Raw genomic sequence first — 6,000 nt, forward strand, 5'->3', positions numbered from 1 at the left:
GGCCGAATTGAAATGTTGAACACTAACCCTGTAAGAAAATGATCGACCTCACATGATATTAATTTCAGTGTTGCAGGAAGAGTTCAAACCAAAACATATTTCAAGCTAAAATCTATAACGACCTAACGGCTAGCCTTAAACACAATCCTATTCTTTTTCCGTATTCAAAACCCAGGAATAAGAATAGGCCGAGTGGTCAGAAAGGTTCTGAGGGTCCGGAATACTATGAATTTTGTGAAATAGAAAAAAACCGTCGCAGCATAAGGTAAGATTACACTCATGACAACCTGAATTGACAGATTTCACATTAATAGCTTCTGATGGAACCTGCAATTGCCACCAATGACAAAGAATACACAGTGTGCGTGTTGGGCGTTGCTCCAAACTGTGTGTTACCGGGGGAGGAAAGCTGACCGGAGTAGGATCAGAGTTCTTTGGTGGGGCATGGCCGGTATTGTGATGTGGACGGGAGATATAGGGAACTTTGAGCTCCAGGGGAGAGGAAAAGGTTGTAGCGGAGTTTGGAGAAGGGGAAGATGCAGGGTATGAGGTCGCTGGCTCACTGAGATGGATGCCGTCTAGTATTAGTTGATCAGCCACCTCCGAGCGAAAGTGAAAGTGTTCACTTTGCAGATTCCGACATGGATTCATGGTACGCTGAATCCTGTAAGCATTAACAAGTGAGGTATCCAGCAACCAGTAAAATAATGGAAACCAATTTCGACGACTTGGTTGCTGCGTGGTATAATAAGACCATAACTGGTCTGCGATATTGACTGCCCCCATATTGTAATTGTAGTCGTCAATAAATTCTGGAATAGGAAGTAATTTGTGCGATTCTTGCTTAAAAACTCTGCGAACCATGATGGCATTAGTGCTTGTTATCTTGGGCCTCCGTCGAAGCCTTTCCACCTCCTTCCTAATATTATGAAAGCTTGTCATAAATGGGACTGAGCTGTTATCTTGTGAAACAAGGCAACAGATATTTCTCACCACTTCACCACTTATATAACCCCATGGAAGTATCTTTCTTGCCTCTTGTTTCTTAATTTTTAGAAACTTAAGAAACCTAGCAATCCACCCGAGCAGTCCCAGCTGCTCCAATTCCTAAAGCTAGCAATTGTTCAAAAAGAGGAACCTTGGTAAAGTAGTTATCAAGTATCAAATTCTAGCGGAAATGAGAAGGAAGTAATTGGGCAAGTAGTAAAACACCTTTTGATATTGGTGTCAAACTGGAAGTGGTAGGGGGGGGTGTAACGTGTTCGCAAGGTACTAGTCACGTTATTGGTAATTGATACGATAGTTGGCAGGTGGCCTGCTCTTCTGGAGAGGAGGCGAGAGCTGAGAACTAAAGGAGGCTTTAAGGGTGTACTGAGGAACAAAGAAGTAACCGTTCAACCAAGTATATTGAAATACTGTCTGTCGAAGTCTGCCTTCTCTATCATAGAAACAGGCAGTCTTTAAATACACAAATCTGTTCATGTCTAGCATGAACGAAACTAATCAAAGGTATAAATTGATACACTTTGGTAAAACTAATGAAGTATCAAAGTGATACTTAAAACAAAACATAAAACAAAACCAAGTATCAAACGATACTTAAAACAAACCAAGTATCAAAGCGATACTTAAAACAAAACATAAAGCAAAACTAAGTATCAAAGTAATACTGAAAACAAAACATAAAACAAAACCAAGTATCAAATGATACTTAAAACAGACCAAGTATCAAAGCGATACTTAAAACAAAACATAAAACAAAACCAATAACCGAGTACCAGTACTAGTTACAGGGAGCATAGAAGCGGAAATTACAGAGGACGGCATTTCAGCAATACCCTGGGTAGAAGAGCATCAAAGAAAGCCATATGTGTATCCATGGTTACATAGAGCAAAGATCTTGTAGCCTTCCTTAATAGGCTTGTTCTGAATCTTCAATGTATACCTACTCCGACCACAAAATCTAACCACCATTTCGTTAATCGCGACTTTTGTTCCTGGTAAGTAGTATTGCCTAAATCGCTGCCGAAGAAGAGATCCCAATGGCTCTATCTTCTGATACAAATGCTTCACATCTAACTCAATCCAGGGATCTGAGATATACAGCTATCGCTTCAGCTGCTGAAACCTGTTTAGTGACATACAATTTCGAGGTACTTGATAGTGCTCTTTGGCTGACAGTGATTAATACTGCTTTAGTGGTCACTTCGATATCTTCCTCCAGCCATTTTGTCATTTCTTAGACCAATACAAGGGAATTGTTGCCTCCTTATGCAATTCCATCTTAATTGATTAACTATAAAGATTTTCAGTTCCACTGCTGTGGTCTCTTTCCATGGACGGCCCACTAGCACTCTTGTTGGTAGAGCTTCTTGACCTGGGATAGTCTTGTTTTCCTTGATGCCTTTCGCATACAAGTTTGTATTGGTTGCTAACAGTTCGAACACCCCTATGTTCCAGAAGGGCAAAACCAAATTGAACGGCTCTGTTGGAGTATTATCGGGAAGTAGTACCTAATTTAGTCTCATTCTTAGTCTCTCTGAATCTCGATCACTTCTACTAATTTCTTATTCTGCTAGTGTTTACTGTTTTCACAGTCGTATCTCTTGCAGCATAGAAGTATTCACTTACTTTGGCCTTATGAGAGGTAAATGGGACATGTACTGCATGATAATCCAGTATTCCGGGAAAATCCGCTGTCGGAATTCACTGCTTCTTCCTACCTTGCTGTGCTTTCTACCGAGCTTCAGGTATGATAGGTTGGATAGGAACGGTCGGGGAAGGTGGACTGGTGATTGAGGGTGGAATCACAGCCAGGATGTGTTGTATCGCACTTTGGGCTCACAGGCTAGGTAGGGGAGTACTGGTTTTCCATTCTTAACAAAAGGTTTCCGTAAGTGAAGTGCACATGAGTCTTGGTTTTCTTGCGACCTTAGGTTGTTTTGATTGGTGCGTACTCTCATTAAGGAAGGTTACTAAGTGCTTTTCGTTTAAGAGGCATATACAATTCCGAAATAAAATGCAGACTTTTAAATTTGACAAATCATGGTAATTTGTAAGTTGTGTTACTAGGAAACTGCTTACATAGTTGATGGGTTAACAATGACCAAGATGCCAATCTAGTACTCTATATGGCTAGTGTTCAATATTTTAAATGGGCTTGAATATTTAAGCAGTATAGGAGATACCATGTTATTCTTACACCTTCAATTTTGTGGCATTAGAGTCACAGGACACAACTGAGGTTGATATATATGATGACATGTGGGCCCCATAAGAGCGCCAGAGGGGGTTGTTAGAGACCAGAGATTCCGATTCTGAGTGGGATTACCCTACATAGGGTCATTCCTAGGTATCAGATCCTGGTACTCCTAACATTAGCTCCCTCCTCTTAAGGCGTCGCCTCAAATGCCTTTTTTGGATACATATAAAACAAATTAAAAATGAATACTTTTAGGACTGGATGAGAACAGGGTGAAAAACCTTCCGCATTTGCTGGGCCACAGTAGGAAAACCTTGTGCTCATCGTCCTTCCTCTGCCTACTGTGGTATTTCTGGATTATCACAGTGAAATTCTTCCACCAATTCCTTTGTGTAATCTATGTCTGTAGCAGGTTCCCAGGTGTTCTCATCTTCGGAACAACCTTACCATTTAACAAAGTACTATAGTTCGCGTACCCCCTAGTACCAACCCTGTACTCTCTTGTGGTAAGAGCATATCTTGCTTCTTATGATTTTCTCTGTTTCCCATTGTAAGTCATTCTCAATATCCTCAGACTACCTCAGAGGTTGTTGTCAGTCTGTATGTACTGATTTCCTATAAGATTCTAACTAGGGTAGATGGAATACTGGGTATATGTTCTATCTATCCGAATTATTGAGTTTACAGGCACGATTTCCTCGTTTCTCCAACATCACAAATGCTCTATATAATTTTGGACTGAGTTTCTTTGACTTCAAATATCTGTGAATCTTCTTTGCATTTAACATTACTTTATTGCTGATTTTGAAGTCAGCTTTTTACTGGTCCTTCCAATCATAGTATTTGGCTATAGCCTCTCATGTTTATTGGAGTGATTGCCTTGCCTGCTGATGGATCATTTTTATCCAGTTTGCATAAAGTGTGGCTCTTGGATGTTTTCCCTCGTGTTCTTTCATCCATAGTTTGTGTAGAAAGGGGTCATTCCATGTGCATTGGTTGCTGAGTTATTGTAAGCATGTTCGGTTAGGGGTAGCATTCATACCAGTCATCCTGATTGTAGTTGATGAAACTTAGCAAGTAATCTTTCAGCACTTGGTTGGTTTGCTTAGTTTGTCCATCTATCTGTGGTGGTATGCTGTAAACATGCTCCTTTTCATGTTTAATATTTTATTCGGGAATTCTGAAAATTCTCCAGCCAACTTTGAATCCATATCTGAGACAATTTCTGTTGGTAAGCCATGTAGCTTCCATATTTCCTTTATAAAGGCTGTAGCCACTTTCTTTGCAGTGGCTGTCCCTCAGGCTTCTAATCCAATAAAGTGGGCCATTTTTGTAAACTGGTCAATGAATACGATAATTTGGATACAACCTTTACTTCATGGTAGCTGCATAATAAAGTCAACTGAAATTGATGTCCATGCTGCATAGGGTATTGATAGTAGTTGTAGTAGACCATATTTCGCATCTCATAGGGATTTGTTGTATTGACAATCATCATATGACTGTATGTAATCATTTACCCAATCTGGCAAGACTTTCCAATAGAAGTCTCTCATAATTAAGTCTAGGGTTTTTTCTTGTCTGAAGTGTCCTGCTATTTTAGTGTTGTGACATCTTTCAGCTATGGTTGCATAAAGATCCTGGTTTTTTAGTACAAATAGTCTTTACTTATAGTAAAGCAACTTGTCTGATAGGATCTAGTTTTTCAGGAAAGGTTTACCTTCATCTTATAATTTCTCCAACTCATTCTTTCTTTTAAGACATTCTCTATCCTCAGGAATGGCTTTCAGAATTTGCTCTAAGAATTCAGGATTGAATTTCTTCAATACCTTGCAGAGTAGTAGAGCGCTTTTCATGAGTGTTCGCTCAGGTACTTCAGTAGTATCGTACTACGATGTATTCTGGTCTATCAATGCATGTAGCTGGCTGAATACCAGTTCCGATTCCAAGATAGTAATAGCCCTAGTTGGGATGTCTGTACTGCTGAATCCCGATATGCCTCTTTCAGTATCCAGTAATTTGTCTATCTCTATCATATCCACAGTGTTAATTTTTTCTATCACCAGTTGGGTAACTGATCGCTAACTTGGATGTGACAGTCTACGTCTCGTTGGTTGAATAGCAATACTTTAAGTCCTCTGATATAATCATTGTCAATTAAACCAGCACAAATAGAAATACTGTTTTTGACTGCTCACCCGTTTCGATGGGCAATTCTTTCATAAGTTCCAACCGGTAGCCTGAATGTAATACCAGTCCCAACAATTTACTGCGCTTGTGCTGGGACTTTATATTCATGCATAGCGTAGAGAATGTGGCCTACTGATATCCTGGAACCATTAGTTAGTAACCTTGTACTTGTGTCTAATCGGTTTACTTGAAGTACTAAGTCCTAGTTTTCCAATTTACAATTTCCTGTATATTACCTGTGCTTATATCATCCACTGTGCTGCCCACTATTAAGCTTATTTGAATTTCTCCTTTCACAATTCTTGTTGCTGAACTGACAGGGAAATGTTCGGGTTTCAAGATCACTTGTTGGCAATGTCTAGCTTTCTTCTCAGAATGGTACTCAGGCTGTTGACTGAGTGTATCCGATTTGCCTACTATTGTACTTAGGTGATAAACAATTTTGAATTTGTAATCTACTAACTTATGCATCTACCGGATTTGGCGCCCACTTCAGACTTTTGAAGAAAGAAAATATTGGAGGTTTTGGTGATCGGTATATACAGTTATTGGTTTTTCCATTCCAACCAGATATTGGTACCATTCCTTGAATACTTCTAATATCTCTA

This window comes from Tuber melanosporum (genome assembly GCF_000151645.1).
Source record: "Tuber melanosporum whole genome shotgun sequence assembly, scaffold_66, strain Mel28".
Lineage (NCBI taxonomy): Eukaryota > Fungi > Ascomycota > Pezizomycetes > Pezizales > Tuberaceae > Tuber > Tuber melanosporum.